Raw genomic sequence first — 20,877 nt, forward strand, 5'->3', positions numbered from 1 at the left:
TCCATATCTGTTACAACCCTGGCCACCAGCCAAGGTACCACCTCTCTTGGAGACGGTAGATCGGGGTGTGGCAGAAGGGACTCTCTCTTTACAGAGATCATTGAGTCTCGATATACCTCGATCGTCATGTTCCTGCAGAGGGAACAAGGCACATCCACAAACACTGTCCAAACACATCGAACAGTGAATGCGCCCAAAGACAGCAACGGATATCGATCGACCTCAGAAGTGTGTGGGCGAACCGTCTTGAAAAAGACGTGCCACACGCAAGCGCTTTTGTGAGAGGAAAGCTCTGCAGAGTGCCGAAGTGCCCAGGGAAAACACACACAGCTGTGGCAGGTCACTGCACAGATCAGCAGGCAGGCAATGTGAGATCGCTGGGACGCACTGTAACACAAACACCCTGAAGAACTGCTCGTCTCGAAGACTGAAGAGAGAACTTCTGAATTTAGGCTTGCAGGAGTGAAGAGATGTTCTTGGCTCCGAAGAAGAAACATAATGCGATTACATGATGCCAGTGTACTTCCTTATATACCCACCTGGTGGGACGGAGTTCCCATGGCATTGGCACTGCCATTGGGCATTTTCTAGATCTCAAAGATGATTTGCTTCAAAGCGAAACTCCCCATTCAACTAACTAAAAGAGCTATTCCCATATTCATCAGACCAGCAACACCTGCAGCATGATACTGTATTTTTTGTGTATCTACAATGTCTTTAGAGCTAATATATATTTTATATAATATAATATATATTTTAAATTAGCTTTAGAGCTAATATATATAGAGAGACTAATATATATTTTGAAGACAGCTGAAGACCATGGCCTCATTTCTTTTAACCCTCTGGACCCTAAAGCCTAGTTCACACTGCCCGATTTTTGCCCCGATTTTGAGTCGCCGACAGGTTTTGTGAAATCGCCGACAAATCCCCGAGATCACAGGCAAATCGGTGCTCGTGCACGCGAGTGACAATCACGCAGTGTGAATAATCAAAGACGCGATCAGAGAGAATCGCCGACGAGTCGCCGACGCCGGTGAGATATTTGGCATGCTAAATATCTGGACCTGTCGGCGATTCAAACTCCTGCTGTGTGAACTGCGTACTGACTGAAAATTACACCGACAGCCAATGAGAGAGTGAGATACAGGGCAGCAGGAGGTTCAGGGAGGAGTTATAGAGCATAATTTCAGTATTTTAATAGATATATTTACAATTCTATCAAACAGAAACAAAGGGCAAACATTTGCACATCCAGCCACAGCAGCAGCACATTACAAAATTATTTATTTACCTCAAACTGTTTTTGCAGAACACAATCCTGGCTCCCTCTGTCTCTCCAACAATTTCTTCCGCCATAATCTTTTTTCTTTTTCTCCACAAATCAGCGCACATACAATTTGAAGCAAACTTTGTGCAGTTTATCATTTTTAATAACAATTCCAAGTCACGCGCGAGAACTCCGGTCTGACGCACGTGTGATCTCGCGTTGTTTACTTGTCACATCGCACGTGTGTTTGGGAAACGTAGTTTGCGCACGGGAGAGAGAGAGAGTTTTCGGCGATTCTTCCTCTTGTTCAGTCATGCAGTGTGAACTCCTCTGTCGTCAAACCATCGGTCAGTGTGAACACAGCAGTGACTGAATGATACCCCAGATAGTCATGCAGTGTGAATAGAGCAGTGACCCGACGAGTTTAAAAATCGTGCAGTCTGAACTAGGCTTAAGGCTATCGTTTATCCTTGAAGGAGTTTGACATGCTCTGACACTTTTTTTTTCAGTTGTTTTAAAGCATATTAATGGCTAAAGGTTGATTACACTGTATTCAGTACAAACAGGGCTACAGTAATATGTGAGCAACATATATACATACAAGTTTGTAGTTTTGAGAAAATAATGTTTATGCATAGTTTTTGAAATGGTGATCTAACACACTTTGAACATTTGATCACAAGGCTTTTCAGAAGTGGAGTTTTTTCTTCAAACAATGTTAAAATCATTTTAATCACTCATACATAATTCATACAAAACAATATGGTCATTTAACTTTTGTAAGACACTTACTGTCATAATAGCTGTATGCGGGGAAGGTGTGGATCTTCATGAATAATGCAGATTCACAGCTGAGGCATCAACAACTCCTCTGAATATTAATGAGGAATGTGGGGACACTAAAATTACGATCCAAATTATTCAACTAAATATAAAAATAAAATTAATAAATTAGGTCTTACTTAATTCTATAAACTATAATACTGATCTGCCCACATAGTCACTTTATGATAAATGAAAATAAGCTGATAACATCACTGTTTTCTCCAGAACGACTGTACAGCCAAATAAAATTGTGTTGCAATATTGTCCTGTTTAACACTGAAGCTGCTTTGAAACAATCGTCATTGTAAAAGTGCTATATAAATAAAGTTGATTGATTGATTGATTGATTGATTGATTGAATGTGACAGAAGGAACTATAGAAAATGTATGTGAGAAGACTTAATGATTGAATGCAGTGTTTGTAGCTTATTCATAAACTCACGTTTAATTTAAAAGAAGTAATCTGACTATAAGGCTGGAGACACACTGCAAGCGTGGCGTTTCTGCTGCGTGTCAGTCGCGGGGCGGCTGCCTGGCGTTTTCTCTGTCTTTGCACACCAGAAGCGTGTCGTGGGCGGCAAAATAGGCTACAGAACATTTTGTTCTGTATTGACAGGTTTAATATTTCAAAATCGAAAATTTTGTTTTTTATTATTACAATTAGGCCTATCTCTGCATTTATGTTAACCTACTGACTTTCAAACATGAAAATGTAATTTATTAATATGTATTCATGTCAAAATGGCATATAAACATATTTTCCTATGCTATTTTGGCTAGAAACGTTTCCAACACGCTCGCGTGTCGCGTGAAAAATAGGCGTCTCTTCTATTTGAAGCATGCACGCGTTTTCCGCTCGGCTCGGACCGCGCTGACGCAGGCAGTATGCAAGCTCTAATCGGTTAACATGGGAGACGAAATAAAAACGGACACGCCACGCAACCGAGACACTCACGGCAAGCTTGCAGTGTGTCCCGGCCTAAATTTACTTTACATAAAGAGTTTAGACCTACAGTACCTTTCAAATGGTTTAGATCTGTTTTTTATACCAACATAACCCAGCATATACCAACATAACCCAGCAAACCAACATAACCCAGATCGTGGGTTATGTTGGTTTGTAGTGTACATTTTCCTAATGGTGCAAGTTGTCAATTTGAATGCTATGTTGAATACTATGTTAACAAGCATTATGTTAACCAGGTTTTTATTTACTTATTTGTAGGCGGGACAGTGACATGTCTGCCATCTTGCTGCTGCTACATTTGCTACCACCATCTGCACAAGGTATGAAGAGGCCAGGAAAGCTGTCTGCATTTCAAGCTGTAGACCAGCTCATCAGATTTCAAAAGGTATGCTTAAAGGATTAGTTAAATTATAAAAAAATGTTTGCTGATTATTTACTAACCCCTGTGTCATCCAAGATGTCCATGTCTTTCTTTCTTCAGTCGAAAAGAAATTAAGGGTTTTGAAGAAAATATTCAATTTTTCTCTGTGATGGACTTCAATGGTGACCAAAGGTTTGAGGGTTCAAAGTCCGTCTCAATGCAGCTTCAAAGTCTCAACATGATCCCAGCAGAGAAATAAGGTCCTTATCTAGCAAAACGATCTGTCACTTTCAAAATAAAAATTATTTACTTTTTAACCACAATTGCACGTTGTAGAATCTCAGGATGCACCACTCATTACGTCATGACGTCGGAAAGGTCACGCAGGACATAGATGTAAGCCGGTTCAGAAAAGTTGGGAAGCGCGAAAAACTCAATCTCATTTTCTCCTTTACTTTCAAAATCGTCCGAAATCATTGTTATTTATTTTTATTTTTTAATTTATTAAATATTTATTAATATTTTTTTTGTTGGTAAAGGGCGTTTATATTACGCTTTGCCACCAGCGTCCGCGGATCTTGAGATTTACATTTACATTTAATCATTTAGCCGACGCTTTTATCCAAAGCGACTTACAAAAAAGGGGAGAGTAATAGAAGCAACGAAACAGACAAAGCCAACAACCGGTAAGAGCTGTAAGAAATCTCAATTAATTAGCACAGTACACAATTTATTATTATTATTTTTTTTATAGACATCTACAACAAAAACTCACGTACGCAAAATGCCGAACACTGGATTTTGATAGCTATGATAGCTACAACCCATTAGGACTAAGGCTGATGCCCCAGCTGTTGTCGTTAATGCAGATTCAGTGGCCCAATGGGTTGGTTTTGTATTCTAGCTAAACGCGCAGCAATAGCCATCTACAACAAAAACTCACGTACGCAATATACAGAACACTGGATTCTGATAGTTATGATAACTATGTAACATACCCGCCTGAAGGCACAAATCCGGATGAGAGACATGCAATTGTGATTAAAAAGTATATCATTTTAATTTTGAAAACAGCTGATTGTTTTGCTAGATAAGAACAATTCTATGCTGGGATCATGTTGAGACTTTGTAGCTGCATTGAGATGGACATTTGACCCCTCATTTGAACCTTCAAACCGTTGGTCACCATTGAAGTCCATTATATGGAGAAAAATCCTGGAAAGTTTTTCTCAAAAACCTTAATTTCTTTTCAACTGAAGAAAGAAAGATATGAACATCTTGGATGAAATGGGGTGAGTAAATTATCAGCAATATTTTTTAAAAATATATCTTCCATATATCTTCTATCACCTTAATCTTGTGCACCGTTTAAGGTGATCTGATATATTGTCAGAAATAAGTCACCAAAACAATTCTATTGAATGTGTTTTGTTGAAGGTCGGAACCAGTGTGCAGCAGCATCTAGACAACATCACCCAAAGCAGTCAGCCCTACCTTCTCGCCCAGGGATCCACACAGAGCACCATTCACTCCTACTTCATTGTGGTTGACAAGCATGCACTTCCATGCAAGACAAAAGGTTCAGTTGGAGCTTTTGATGAACTCTTTAAAGCCCATTACGTCTTTGGTACGTCATACAGTTCTTCCCTGAGCAGCTTTTTCACTTTTGTACAAACAACCGTCTATAACATAGACATGGGGGAAACAAAGGAGACTCCTAGAGTTGCAGAGTTGCGAGCAAGAATGGTGGGTTAGTCATAGCAACTATGAAGTGTTTTCTTTGCAAAAGTGACCATGAAAGTCCAAACAACCTTGTTAAGCACTTTAAGGTAATTCATTGGCTATGTACAGGCAGGACTCTTATTTTGAAGTGTGGTCAAGAAGGATGCTCACGTTCTTTTGGTAGTTTTTCTGGTTTAAGAAAGCATCTAAATAAGTGCCATGGAAGCAGTTTAGTTGATTCTGTAGAATATGACCTTTCATATCCTCAAAGTGCTGTCAATACAAGCATGAGTGGTTCTCATGTTGAAGAGTCGATTGAATATTTAGAGGCTGAGTCACAGTTATCTTCCCCATACATTGTAAATAGTTTTTCAGCAGGTGTTGGTCAAAGTACACTGAATTCTGTAGTGATTTCCATGGAAGAGATCGTTCAAGATATACATCAGCATGCTAAAGAGACCGTGATAAAGCATGTATTTAGTAATGAAAGAGAAACGGAAATGTGCAAGAAAGTTGAGTCGTGTTTTGAGGGGTTAGAGAATCCTTTCACAGTTCTAAATTCAGAATACAAGCGATCAAAATTTATGGCTGACAAGTGGGAAATAGTAGAACCAATTGAATGTGTGATTGGTTCAAGATTTGACACGAAACGAAATAAAGAGACTGGAACATATGATCAGGTAGTAGTTCAAGATAAATTCATGTATATTCCAATTTTATCCACACTGCAGTCAATATTTAAAAGTCAGTATGTTGCCGAAATGTTGCAAAGCTCAGCTACCAGCGACTTTAGACTGAGAGATATTTGTCTAATGATCTGGGTTTGAATGTAGTTCAGTCCTGGTGCTTACTTAGAAATGTTCCGCTTATCTTTGGAGATTTGATAACTTCTACTGACCAACCTGCTTCTTACGTAATTTACGTATATTTAAGAATAATTGCGTATATTTAAGTATAATTATGTTAATTTAAGTATAATTTACTTATAAATTATACATAATAATAATAAGTATATAAGTATATATAAGTATAATTACTTATAAATTATTTTACTTATTTATAAATCAAATAAGTAAAATAAATACAAAGCAGTACCAAGAAGCATGTTGACTAAATTCAAGCATTAAAGAGAAAACAGTGTCTGCACTTTTTATCTTTTTACATTTTCCCATATATAACTGAACAAGGAAAGGAAAAAACAAAAGTAGCAACAACAGACTGGCATGTTGACTAAGTTACTTGAACATAAATTTTGCTCTCCTTTCTTTCTGGCCAGCAAATTTCTCAATTACTCTCTGATTAAAGTCAGTCATCTCAGTGACAAGTCTCTTTTCCATGGAAAGCAATGCAAGTGCATTCAGCCTCTCCTGGGTCATGGTGTTTCTGAGAAAAGTTTTTATTCTTTTCAAGGTCGAAAAGCACCTCTCACTCACTTTGATATAATAGACAGTGAAAGCAAAAAAAGAGCATTGCTACCGTCACATCCAGTCAGCCAAATCCTTTTCTCATAACAAGCGCGGGTGAAGCTCCGAGTGTAGCTTCGTCCTCTGTCACTGGACTGCTGCTGAATTTGTAAATCGGGCTGGTCCGGTCCGAGATCCTTAATTCTTATTTTTTCTTCCAGCGAACGCCTTGTGAAAGGATTTTTTTGTAAATCAATCACAGAATTTAGTTTGACTGCTGCCATCTCTACGAATGTTTAGGCGGACGGGGTCGGAGTGACGTTGTCACCAACGCTCTCTCGCAGTAGTGGCCAAGAGCGTAACATTGAATGACAGTTGATGAGAACCAATCAGATTGGATCAAAAAACATGTATGCAATTCTGATTCGCCAGGGACGCAGCGATCTGTGCGACCAGCTTCAGGTCACATGCTGCCCGACGATTTATGGACTCAGATAGACATCCATTGGTCCGGCGTCCCTCGCCCATGAAACCGCATGAAACATTAAAAAACATATAAAATAGTTTTTTTTATTAAATGCTGAGGCTCCTAATTACCCGCTGGCACATCATATGAGTAAAATATTTTATTTTTATTTCATTTTTATATAATTTTTGTATACATGTATATTTCTGGAATTGTGATGGGGGCGGCACCCCAGCGCCCTCTATTGACAAGCCGCCACTGATATGAGGTGATCAGATCAAAGCAGGATTTAGTTTTTTTTTTTTATGTCGACAACCTGCCTTACCCTAGACCTTTTGACGTACAGATGTCATATGGAGGGAATAACACAACTCTCTTTGTCGTGCCATATTGCTTTCTCTGGTAAACATTTTAATGATGTTATACATGTTTCTGTCAGAGACAAGGCAATGGGTTTGCAATGTAAATTCACTGACACTGAAATGCTGTATTTTTTTTTTTTACAATAAATGGTGAGTGCTGTGATCTAGTGTTATTGTGCTTGTTTTCATTTTACAGTAGTTGATAGTTCTATAATTTAGTAACTGCATCTTATGATTTATATATTTTTAAAAAACACTATATGGACTTAAAAAGTAAATGTTACACTTAAAGTGTCATTTTAAAAAAAAGTTAAATTAACTCTATACAGTGTAATCATATTACTCTTAACAGTGTGATTAAACTACAGTGTTAAATAATTTTACACATTTCGTTGTTAATTTTTACAAAATACTGAGTAGAATTAACTCTAAAATCTTGACACTGACCAAAGAGAAAATTTGACACTGATTTCGAGTGGGACCAAATGTTATCTGAAAACTCTACAGGAGTTAAATTAACACTTCTGTTTTTACTGTCTAACAATAGGAGACTCCAAGTACCATACCAAACTAAATAGTGTGTTTAATGTCAAAGGTTAATATTATTTTGTATCACAAAATACAACCGTAGGTAATTTGCTTAGATCGTTCACTCTATCCTTCTAGCAAATGTCACCTTTTCCACCATATAAGTTAAAACGATAGTCATTTGACAAGGCTATTCAGTTTGTAAAAATATAAGTTATATATTTATATTTTTGAGAACTGAAGTATGGTGTTTCCTATGATGTTTTTGCCTATTTGTATTTCAGATTAGGCTACATCACAGTCACTGCGTAACGTTAGCCTACATTGTTAACGTTAAATAAACATGCAATATCATTGACGAAAAAAGACAAGTCTAAAATGTAGACTGAACGACACTTTAAGCAGAACATCTCAAATGGAGATTGATAAAATGCAGCCTATTTTTTATTGTTTTCAGATCATCCGCGCGCGAGAGAGAGCTTGCGTGCATATGGTTGCCAGATTGGACATGTTTAGGTAAAACACCGGATAGCATACAGGTTTTTTTCACAGAAAAGCTCTGTTTGGGGGATTTAATGACTGAAATCTGGCAACCTGGATTATCTGAAAACACCAATAAACAAGTAAGCTGCATTTTATCAATCTCCATTTGAGATGTTTAGCTTAAAATGTCATTTAGTCGGTCTGTGTTCTGCCAGGACTCACGAGCTGAACAGCTGAACTGCTGTGAGCTGCTGAAATAAGCCAATCACAGCAGAGCTCAACATTAATATGCATGACTCTTTCAAATAAGGCAAAAACAGAGCATTACATCCTAGGGACAATTTATAGGGTTGTAAATGGACCTGTAAAACTGTATATGGACAATTTTTGCCTTTAAATATGCCACATACCTCTATGTAGATATCAGAGAACATTTTAACATTGTTTCAAATCATTCTAGGCCACCTTCAATAGTAGTAGCTGTAAGTAAGTAAGTGTTTATGTACTATTACTCATTTGTACTGCATTACTTCCTGTATAGTTACCCATTAAGGACAGTAATTATTCCTGCAAAACTAAACCAACCTGTAAGAAATATTTGTGAGGTCATGTTCCTAATTAGGAAGTATGTGGTGGTGTCGAAATAAAATAGCTGGTGTACATGTTTTAAAAAATATAGTATTTTACACTAATATTATTATGCATAAATAAATACATAAATGAGCGGTATAGTGTCTTTTCCTTAATACAAATTATTCCTTTGACACCTATGCTTAATTTATGTAGCATCGAGAAGATATTCTTCAAACATTCTTTGACTCAGATCAGATATAAGGATATAGATATTTGTTCATGCTCTTGGCATTATAAGGGACTTTTGTTAAGGGTTAAAATAACTGGACCCACTTTATATTAGGTGGCCTTAACTACTATGTACTAACATTGTAATTAATCATTTGATACAATGCACTTATTATGTACATTCATGTTTTTACATTGTACTTACATTTGAAAAAATGCCTGCATGTAATTACATCTGTAATTAATAGGGGTGTAACGATTCGTTTTAACAACGATTTGATTCGACTGAAATAAAACTAATGAAATAAAATAACTTGTTTATTTCTACACCAGCACATACTTCCTTATTAGGAACATAAACCTTTAAAAAGTTTTTTATAAGTTGGTCTTGTTTTGCAGGAATAATAATGGTGTCATTAATAGGTAAGCATGCAGGAAGTAAAGTAGTACAAATGAGTAATACTACATAAACACTGCAGGTACTACTATTATATATATATATATATATATATATATATATATATATATATATATATATATAGAGAGAGAGAGAGAGAGAGAGAGAGAGAGAGAGAGAGAGAGAGAGAGAGAGAGAGATTTTATTTATAAAAAACTGAAAACAGAAAAAAACTTAAAACTGAACAGAAATAAAGCTGATGGTGAACAGAAAACAGAGCTGATGGTGAACAGAAAACAGAGCTGATGGTGAACAGAAACAGAGCTGATGGTGAACAGAAAACAGAGCTGATGGTGAACAGAAAACAGAGCTGATGGTGAACAGAAAACAGAGCTGATGGTGAACAGAAACAGAGCCGATGGTGAACAGAAAACAGAGCCGATGGTGAACAGAAAACAGAGCTGATGGTGAACAGAAAACAGAGCCGATGGTGAACAGAAAACAGAGCTGATGGTGAACAGAAAACAGAGCTGATGGTGAACAGAAAACAGAGCTGATGGTGAACAGAAAACAGAGCTGATGGTGAACAGAAAACAGAGCCGATGGTGAACAGAAACAGAGCCGATGGCAAACAGAAACAGAGCTGACGGTGAACAGAAACAGAGCCGATGGTGAACAGAAAACAGAGCTGAGGGTGAACAGAAATAAAGCTGATGGTGAACAGAAAACAGAGCTGATGGTGAACAGAAACAGAGCTGAGGGTGAACAGAAAACAGAGCCGATGGTGAACAGAAAACAGAGCCGACGGTGAACAGAAACAGAGCCGACGGTGAACAGAAACAGAGCCGACGGTGAACAGAAACAGAGCCGACCGTGAACAGAAAACAGAGCTGATGGTGAACAGAAACAGAGCTGATGGTGAACAGAAACAGAGCTGATGGTGAACAGAAACAGAGCTGATGGTGACCAGAAAACACAGCTGATGGTGAACAGAAAACACAGCTGATGGTGAACAGAAAACACAGCTGATGGTGAACAGAAAACAGCTGATGGTGACCAGAAAACACAGCTGATGGTGACCAGAAAACACAGCTGATGGTGAACAGAAAACACAGCTGATGGGGAACAGAAAACACAGCTGATGGTGAACAGAAAACACAGCTGATGGTGAACAGAAACAGAGCTGATGGTGAACAGAAAACAGAGCTGATGGTGAACAGAAAACAGAGCTGAGGGTGAACAGAAAAAAGAGCTGATGGTGAACAGAAACAGAGCCGATGGTGAACAGAAAACAGAGCTGATGGTGAACAGAAAACAGAGCCGATGGTGAACAGAAAACAGAGCCGATGGTGAACAGAAAACAGAGCTGATGGTGAACAGAAACAGAGCTGATGGTGATCAGAAACAGAGCTGATGGTGAACAGAAAACAGAGCTGATGGTGAACAGAAAACAGAGCTGATGGTGAACAGAAACAGAGCTGATGGTGAACAGAAACAGAGCTGATGGTGAACAGAAAACAGAGCTGATGGTGATCAGAAACAGAGCTGATGGTGAACAGAAAACAGAGCTGATGGTGAACAGAAAACAGAGCTGATGGTGAACAGAAACAGAGCCGATGGTGAACAGAAACAGAGCCGATGGTGAACAGAAAACACAGCTGATGGTGAACAGAAACAGAGCCGATGGTGAACAGAAAACAGAGCTGATGGTGAACAGAAAACAGAGCCGATGGTGAACAGAAAACAGAGCTGATGGTGAACAGAAACAGAGCTGATGGTGAACAGAAACAGAGCCGATGGTGAACAGAAAACAGAGCTGATGGTGAACAGAAACAGAGCTGATGGTGAACAGAAAACAGAGCTGATGGTGAACAGAAACAGAGCCGATGGTGAACAGAAAACAGAGCTGATGGTGAACAGAAACAGAGCTGATGGTGAACAGAAACAGAGCTGATGGTGAACAGAAACAGAGCTGATGGTGAACAGAAACAGAGCTGATGGTGAACAGAAAACAGAGCTGATGGTGAACAGAAAACAGAGCCGATGGTGAACAGAAACAGAGCCGATGGTGAACAGAAAACAGAGCTGATGGTGAACAGAAAACAGAGCTGATGCTGAACAGAAAACAGAGCCGATGGTGAACAGAAACAGAGCCGATGGTGAACAGAAAACACAGCTGATGGGGAACAGAAAACACAGCTGATGGTGAACAGAAAACACAGCTGATGGGGAACAGAAAACACAGCTGATGGTGAACAGAAAACACAGCTGATGGGGAACAGAAAACACAGCTGATGGGGAACAGAAACAGAGCTGATGGTGAACAGAAAACAGAGCGGATGGTGAACAGAAACAGAGCTGATGGTGAACAGAAACAGAGCTGATGGTGAACAGAAACAGAGCTGATGGTGAACAGAAAACAGAGCCGATGGTGAACAGAAAACACAGCTGATGGGGAACAGAAACAGAGCTGATGGTGAACAGAAAACAGAGCCGATGGTGAACAGAAACAGAGCTGATGGTGAACAGAAATCAGAGCCGATGGTGAACAGAAAACAGAGCTGATGGTGAACAGAAAACAGAGCTGATGATGAACAGAAACAGAGCTGATGGTGAACAGAAAACAGAGCTGATGGTGAACAGAAACAGAGCTGATGGTGAACAGAAAACAGAGCTGATGGTACTTTTGGGGTATCTACAATGTCTTTAGAGCTAATATATATATTTTATATAATATAATATATATTTTATATTAGCTTTAGAGCTAATATATATAGAGAGACTAACATATATTTTGAAAACAGCTTAAGACCATGGCCTCATTTCTTTTAACCCTCTGGACCCTAATTCCGGAGACACACTGCAAGTGGGGCGTTTCTGTTGCGTGTCAGCCGCGGGGCGGCTGCGTGGCGTTTTCTCCTTCTTTGCACACCAGAAGTGTGTCTGACGCGGCGCTGCTGCTGGTATTGATGTACAGGGAAGCCCTATACTTCATGTTAAATATAAATATATTGCTCATTGATACAGCAAAGACAACGTCGGCAGTGCACATCCTGATTCTGCCGAGTTAGACGAGTTCCTGGGACAACAAGGGAGGTGCTTAAGGTAAAATGGATCAACCAATCAGATTACTCATGTGACGTCATCTGCCAGCCAGCTTGCGCGCCACTTTTTGAATTTATCCCTTTGACATCGCCTTCATTTCACCGAGGTAAGAGCATTTTATTTACTCTGTATATGCATTATTAATTTCAATTTCATGATGGATTAATTTGCAACGTGAACATTTGCTAAACTGCTCAAATAAGGTGCAAATCACGGAACCCCTCTCCCATCGGTCAGGCGGTCACTCATGGTGTTTCCCCCGCGATCGCGCATCCGATCCGGTCACTCTGTGGTGTTTCCCCCGCGATCGCGCATCCGGTCACTCTGTGTGGTGTTTCCCCCGCGATCGCGCATCGGATCCGGTCACTCTGTGTGGTGTTTCCCCCGCGATCGCGCATCCGATCCGGTCACTCTGTGTGGTGTTTCCCCCGCGATCGCGCATCCGATCCGGTCACTCTGTGTGGTGTTTCCCCCGCGATCGCGCATCCGATCCGGTCACTCTGTGGTGTTTCCCCCGCGATCGCGCATCCGGTCACTCTGTGTGGTGTTTCCCCCGCGATCGCGCATCGGATCCGGTCACTCTGTGTGGTGTTTCCCCCGCGATCGCGCATCCGATCCGGTCACTCTGTGTGGTGTTTCCCCCGCGATCGCGCATCCGATCCGGTCACTCTGTGTGGTGTTTCCCCCGCGATCGCGCATCCGATCCGGTCACTCTGTGTGGTGTTTCCCCCGCGATCGCGCATCCGATCCGGTCACTCTGTGTGGTGTTTCCCCCGCGATCGCGCATTGGATCTTTTCCGATTATTTATATCACCTTTTTTATGTATTCGTTTAACAGACCTTATACTGACCCTTTTGTAAAAAAGAAGCTTAACACTTTCGCGGATGGATTATTAGGCTATTATATTAATAATAATAGCCTAATAATAATAATGAAATATATCGTGTGGACCCAGGGACATCATATTCTTATGTTGATCCAGGGACTTCATTCATTATTGTTTATCTAATATAAGACAAACATTAATTAATCACTGTATTTAAATAATAATAATAATAATCTAATAATAATAATAACCTAATAATAATACAAATAACAGCCTAATAATATTAATAGCCTAATAATAATGATAATAATAATAATAATAATAATAATGAAATATATCGTGTGGACCCAGGGACATCATATTCTTATGTTGATCCAGGGACTTCATTAATTATAGCTCATCTAATATAAGACAAACAGTAATTAATCACTGTATTTAAATAATAATAATAATAATAACCTAATAATAATAATAATAATAATAATAATGAAATATATCGTGTGGACCCAGGGACATCATATTCTTATGTTGATCCAGGGACTTCATTCATTATAGCTCATCTAATATAAGACAAACATTAATTATTCACTGTATTTAAATAATAATAATAATAATAGCATAATAATAATAACCTAATAATAATTATAATAGCCTAATAATAATAATAATAACCTAATAATAATAATAGCCTAATAATAATAACCTAATAATACAAATAATAGCCTAATAATAATAATAATAATAATAATAATAATAATAATAATGAAATATATTGTGTTGACCCAGGGACATCATATTCTTATGTTGATCCAGGGACTTCATTCATTATAGCTCATCTAATATAAGACAAACATTAATTAATCACTGTATTTAAATAATAATAATAATAAACTAATAATAATACAAATAACAGCCTAATAATATTAATAGCCTAATAATAATAATAATAATAATAATAATAATAATAATAATAATAATAATAATGAAATATATCGTGTGGACCCAGGGACATCATATTCTTATGTTGATCCAGGGACTTCATTAATTATAGCTCATCTAATATAAGACAAACAGTAATTAATCACTGTATTTAAATAATAATAATAATAATAACCTAATAATAATAATAATAATAATAATGAAATATATCGTGTGGACCCAGGGACATCATATTCTTATGTTGATCCAGGGACTTCATTCATTATAGCTCATCTAATATAAGACAAACATTAATTATTCACTGTATTTAAATAATAATAATAATAATAATAATAGCATAATAATAATAACCTAATAATAATAATAATAGCCTAATAATAATAATAATAACCTAATAATAATAATAATAATAGCCTAATAATAATAATAATAACCTAATAATACAAATAATAGCCTAATAATAATAATAATAATAATAATAATAATAATAATAATAATAATAATAATAATAATGAAATATATCGTGTGGACCCAGGGACATCATATTCTTATGTTGATCCAGGGACTTCATTCATTATAGCTCATCTAATATAAGACAAACATTAATTAATCACTGTATTTAAATAATAATAATAATAAACTAATAATAATACAAATAATAGCCTAATAATATTAATAATAATAATGAAATATATCGTGTGGACCCAGGGACATCATATTCTTATGTTGATCCAGGGACTTCATTCATTATAGCTCATCTAATATAAGACAAACATTAATTAATCACTGTATTTAAATAATAATAATAATAACCTAATAATAATAATAATAATAATAATAATAATAGCATAATAATAATAATAACCTAATAATAATAATAATAATAATAACCTAATAATAATAATAATAGCCTAATAATAATAATAACAACCTAATAATAATACAAATAATAGCCTAATAATAATAATAATAATAATAATAATGAAATATATCGTGTGGACCCAGGGACATCATATTCTTATGTTGATCCAGGGACTTCATTCATTATAGCTCATCTAATATAAGACAAACATTAATTATTCACTGTATTTAAATAATAATAATAATAATCTAATAATAATAATAACCTAATAATAATACAAATAACAGCCTAATAATAATAATAATAATAATGAAATATATCGTGTGGACCCAGGGACATCATATTCTTATGTTGATCCAGGGACTTCATTCATTATAGCAAATCTAATATAAGACAAACATTAATTAATCACTGTATTTAAATAATAATAATAATAATAATAATAATGAAATATATCGTGTGGACCCAGGGACATCATATTCTTATGTTGATCCAGGGACTTCATTCATTATAGCTCATCTAATTTAAGACAAACATTAATTAATCACTGTATTTAAATAATAATAATAATAACCTAATAATAATATTAATAATAATAATGAAATATATCGTGTTGACCCAGGGACATCACATTCTTATGTTAATCCAGGGACGTAAAATGAACTATTCAATTTTGCTTCCTTAATTGTACTTTAACTATTTATATAACTATTTTATATAAAATATTAATATGTATATTTTTCCATTTCTGTTAAAATAGCATCAAGATTTTAAATCAACTGCTGAGCAATTCCTCAAGAGGTTTGAAGATTTCCCAGCTCTTTGCTCATACTTCAAGTATCACTGGCTGGAAATAGGACACACATGGTCTGACTTTGTATGGTGCTATAACCATGCTGACTCCGATACAAACAATCTTCTTTAAAGGTAATATTTGAAATTAAACTTATGCAACTTCAGTTAATGAAAATTAATGTAATAGAATCATAATGCACTTGGAACGTATTTATATAAAAAATTAGACACTATCATATTAAACATGTATTGTGTTGTTTTTCTTTGCTTGTCCAATTAGATTTTCCCATCACCTCAAATATCAATTTTTGGGTGGCATGAGGAACCGCAGACTAGATGATCTTATCAGCATTCTCATCAAGAAGACAGTTGGATACTTCCTGGTCATTCATGATTTGCAGGCAGTTGGAAGAATGAAAAAGGCCTCTTTGAAGTCAGGAGAAATACTTAAGTCAGCTTGCAGATTGGTGGAAAAAGGTTGCATTAATCTTATATCCCATGCATACCTTTATGAAGTTCCATCAGAACAAACCCCTGGTCTAAAGATTGTCTTATTTTTGTATTATTTATTTATTTACTGTATATATTTACATGTATTGTTCCAAAACAAATCTGAAAAAAAAAAAAGATTTTCATCTTTAATTGTAAATTGAACGTTTAACATTACTCTGCTGTCTGAATGTGTTCTCTAACAGTGATATGTTGTATATTTAAATCAATTAACTGTAACATCACTTAATTAACTAAGATGACAATGTTTGTAACAATTTAACATTAATTTGATATTGTGCTCACTGGCTCAGTGTACATCTACTTAAACTGACTGATTAAAAATTAGATGACAACATCTACAACTTGTGGTCCAAATGTATGGGTCAGCAGACTAAAAGGTGGCTCCTCCCCCAGTTTTTCCCTCAGTAAGGTCTGGAGACTGCAGAGTGTATTTCTGTAAATATAAATGGACAGATTTGTAAGCAAGAAGCAAGTAAAATAAAAATAAAATCCAGATGTGGAAGAAACTTTCTTGGCAATTTGATTAATTAATGTTTGTCTTATATTAGATGCAGGGGTGGTAAGTAATCAAGTAAAAATACTTTGATACTTTACTTAAGTATTTTTTTCGGGGATCTGTACTTTACTTGAGTATATTTTATTTGCATCTACTTTTACTCTTACTCCACTACAATATTAAAGGCAAAGTTTACTTTTTACTCCAATACATTTCCCCATGCCCGCTCCAAGTATTAAGTATTTATCACACTTGATTTCCAAACCGGTCTGGTCGGTCATGGATGATCCAGTCGGGTATAGACTTGGAAAAGCTGACAAGTCAGGTTTGCCACACTAACGTTAGCTCAGTGTTTCCCCAACTTTTTTTTTGCGGCACACAATTTACTATGAAAACATCAGTAACATTTTACAATACAGGTGCAGTATTATAATTCATGCCTAACTAATGCACAGATAATCATGAGTTAATGTATTACTAATGAAGAATTAAACCATTTATTAATGATTATCAGCAACTAATGCACATTGTCTATGATTAATAGATTAAGTAATATATGAATTGCTATTAATTAAATATGCCATCATTAATTCCCTAATAACATATTACATTAACTAATCATGTAAATTCATGTATTCAAAGCCATGCATTCCGACTCTCAGTTGTGTTTAATTCATCATTAATCATAACAATTGGCAAAATTATAGTATGACTTTACTTGTTGAGGCACATGACTATTAACTAATTGTTACGTAATATGTCATTGTGGTTATGGCTTCTGAATTAATTTTGAATTAGTTTATAGTATCTTGCTCCTCATCTGTTTTATGGAGCTAATGTTATGGAACATGTCTATTTTAAGTTTAACCCCTATACTGCGTTAAGGTGCTTCATTGTCTCTTATTAATTGCAAATCTAACAAATTCTTAATTGCAGTATCTAATCTTATCTTTTGTTCAATTAAAGCATTGCATATCAGTCCCAAAAGATTTTATCTGCTTATTGATATTTACAGTTAATTTGAATATTTACTTTTTACTTTCGGTACTTGAGTTCGTTTTAAATCGGATACTTTTGTACTTTTACTCAAGTGATGTTTGAATGGAGGACTTTCTACTTTTACTGGAGTATAATTTTTATTTAGGTATATATACTTTCACTCGAGTATAACTTTTGAGTACTTTTACCACCTCTGGTTAGATGAGCTATAATGAATGAAGTCCCTGGATCAACATAAGAATATGATGTCCCTGGGTCCACACGATATATTTCATTATTACTATTATTATTATTATTATTAGGTTATTATTATTATTATTATTTAAATACAGTGAATAATTAATGTTTGTCTTATATTAGATGAGCTATAATGAATGAAGTCCCTGGATCAACATAAGAATATGATGTCCCTGGGTCCACACGATATATTTCATTATTACTATTATTATTATTATTATTATTAGGTTATTATTATTATTTAAATACAGTGATTAATTAATGTTTGTCTTATATTAGATGAGCTATAATGAATGAAGTCCCTGGATCAACATAAGAATATGATGTCCCTGGGTCCACACGATATATTTCATTATTATTATTAATATTATTATTATTATTATTAGGTTATTATTATTATTATTTAAATACAGTGATTAATTAATGTTTGTCTTATATTAGATGAGCTATAATGAATGAAGTCCCTGGATCAACATAAGAATATGATGTCCCTGGGTCCACACGATATATTTCATTATTATTATTAGGCTATTATTATTAATATAATAATAATCCATCCGCGAAAGTGTTAAGCTTCTCTTTTACAAAAGGGTCAGTATAAGGTCTGTTAAACGAATACATAAAAAAGGTGATATAAATAATCGGAAAAGATCCAATGCGCGATCGCGGGGGAAACACCACACAGAGTGACCGGATGCGCGATCGCGGGGGGAAACACCACAGAGTGACCGGATCGGATGCGCGATCGCGGGGGAAACACCACAGAGTGACCGCCTGGCCGATGGGAGAGGGGTTCCGTGATTTGCACCTTATTTGAGCAGTTTAGCAAATGTTCACGTTGCAAATTAATCCATCATGAAATTGAAATTAATAATGCATATACAGAGTAAATAAAATGCTCTTACCTCGGTGAAATGAAGGCGATGTCAAAGGGATAAATTCAAAAAGTGGCGCGCAAGCTGGCTGGCAGATGACGTCACATGAGTAATCTGATTGGTTGATCCATTTTACCTTAAGCACCTCCCTTGTTGTCCCAGGAACTCGTCTAACTCGGCAGAATCAGGATGTGCGTCGGCAGTAGCCTATTGACCATACATATCTAAGGTATGGACGGCAAAATAGGCTACAGAACATTTTGTTCTGTATTGACAGGTTTAATATTTCAAAATCGAAAGTTTTGTCGTTTTTTATTATTACAATTAGGCCTATATCTGCATTTATGTTAACCTACAGACTTTCAAACATGAATATGTCATTTTTTAATATGTATTCGTATTTGTATTCGTGTCAAAATGGCATATAAACATCTTTTCCTATGCTATTTTGCTTCCATTTTAGAAACGCTTCTAACACGCTCGCGTGTTGCGTGAAAAATGGGCGTCTCTTCTATTTGAAGCATGCACGCGTTTTCGAGCCGCGTGTGTGAAGCAGGCAGTATGCAAGCTCTAACCGGTTAACAAGGGAGCCAAAATAAAAATGGACACGCCACGCAGCCGAGACGCTCATGGCATGCTTGCAGTGTGTCCCCGGCCTAAGGCTATCGTTTGGCCTTGAAGGAGTTTGACATGCTCTGACACTTTTTTTTTAGTTGTTTTAAAGCATATTAATGGCTTAAAGCTTGATTACACTGTATTCAGTACAAACAGGGCTACAGTAATATGTGAGCAACATATATACATACAAGTTTGTAGTTTTGAAAAAATAATGTTTATGCATAGTTTTTGAAATGGCCATCTAACACACTTTGAACATTTGATCACAAGGCTTTTCAGAACTGGAGTTCCCTTTCGTTCAGTCACTTCGACGTAACGTCAGTGACTGACGAATGGGGGTTTCGCCTAGAAGCCAATCATCTTCGAGATCTAAGAAAACGGCCAATGGCAGTGCCATGGGTATGCGAGATTTGCATGTGTAACTCCGCCTACCCACATGGGTATATAAGGAAGTAGCTGGCATGATCGCATTTTGTTTCTGCTTCGGAGCCAAGAGCATCTCTTCACTCCTGCAAGCCTGAATTCTGAAGCCTGAATTCTGAATTTGCCTCTTCGAGACGAGCGGTTCTCCAGGGTGTTGGTGTAACGGCGCGTTCCAGCGATCTCACATTGCCTGCCTGGTGATCTGCAACAGCTGTGTGTGTTTTCCCTGGGCGCTTCAGCACTCTGCAGAGCTTCCTCTCACAAAAAGAGCTTGCGTGTGGCGCGTCTTTTTCAAGACGGTTTGCCCACGCACTTCCGGGTGCGGTCGATATCTGTTGCTGTCTTTCACTGCTCGACGTGCTTGGGCCCAGCACGTTACGTTCGGACAGTGTTTGTGGATGTGCTGTGTTCCCTCTGCAGGAACATGACCATCGCGATGTTGTGGTCAAGACTCAATGATCTCTGTAAAGAGAGAGAGTCCCCTCTGCCACACCCCGATCTACCATCTCCGAGAGAGGTGATACTTTGGCTGGTGGCCAGGGTGACCTGAGGGCGGTGCTGTGGTATTAAGAACCCCGACGATCATTCCTTGGGCCACTCCCG

At 36.8% G+C, this 20,877-nt stretch overlaps 1 protein-coding gene and 1 long non-coding RNA gene across 2 annotated transcripts in view; one reads left to right on the forward strand and one right to left on the reverse strand.

The window, feature by feature from the left end:
* The window catches only part of LOC137064350 (deleted in malignant brain tumors 1 protein-like), a 615,344-nt gene that overhangs the window by 69,772 nt on the left and 524,695 nt on the right, over positions 1 to 20,877 (reverse strand). The window lies entirely within an intron of this gene.
* On the forward strand, positions 12,741 to 16,642 carry LOC137065338 (uncharacterized). The gene is made up of 3 exons (XR_010901625.1): positions 12,741 to 12,796; positions 16,079 to 16,245; positions 16,394 to 16,642. It is a non-coding gene; the product is annotated as an uncharacterized lncRNA (long non-coding RNA).

The sequence above is a fragment of the Pseudorasbora parva genome, chromosome 25 (assembly GCF_024679245.1).
Source record: "Pseudorasbora parva isolate DD20220531a chromosome 25, ASM2467924v1, whole genome shotgun sequence".
NCBI classification, from domain to species: domain Eukaryota; kingdom Metazoa; phylum Chordata; class Actinopteri; order Cypriniformes; family Gobionidae; genus Pseudorasbora; species Pseudorasbora parva.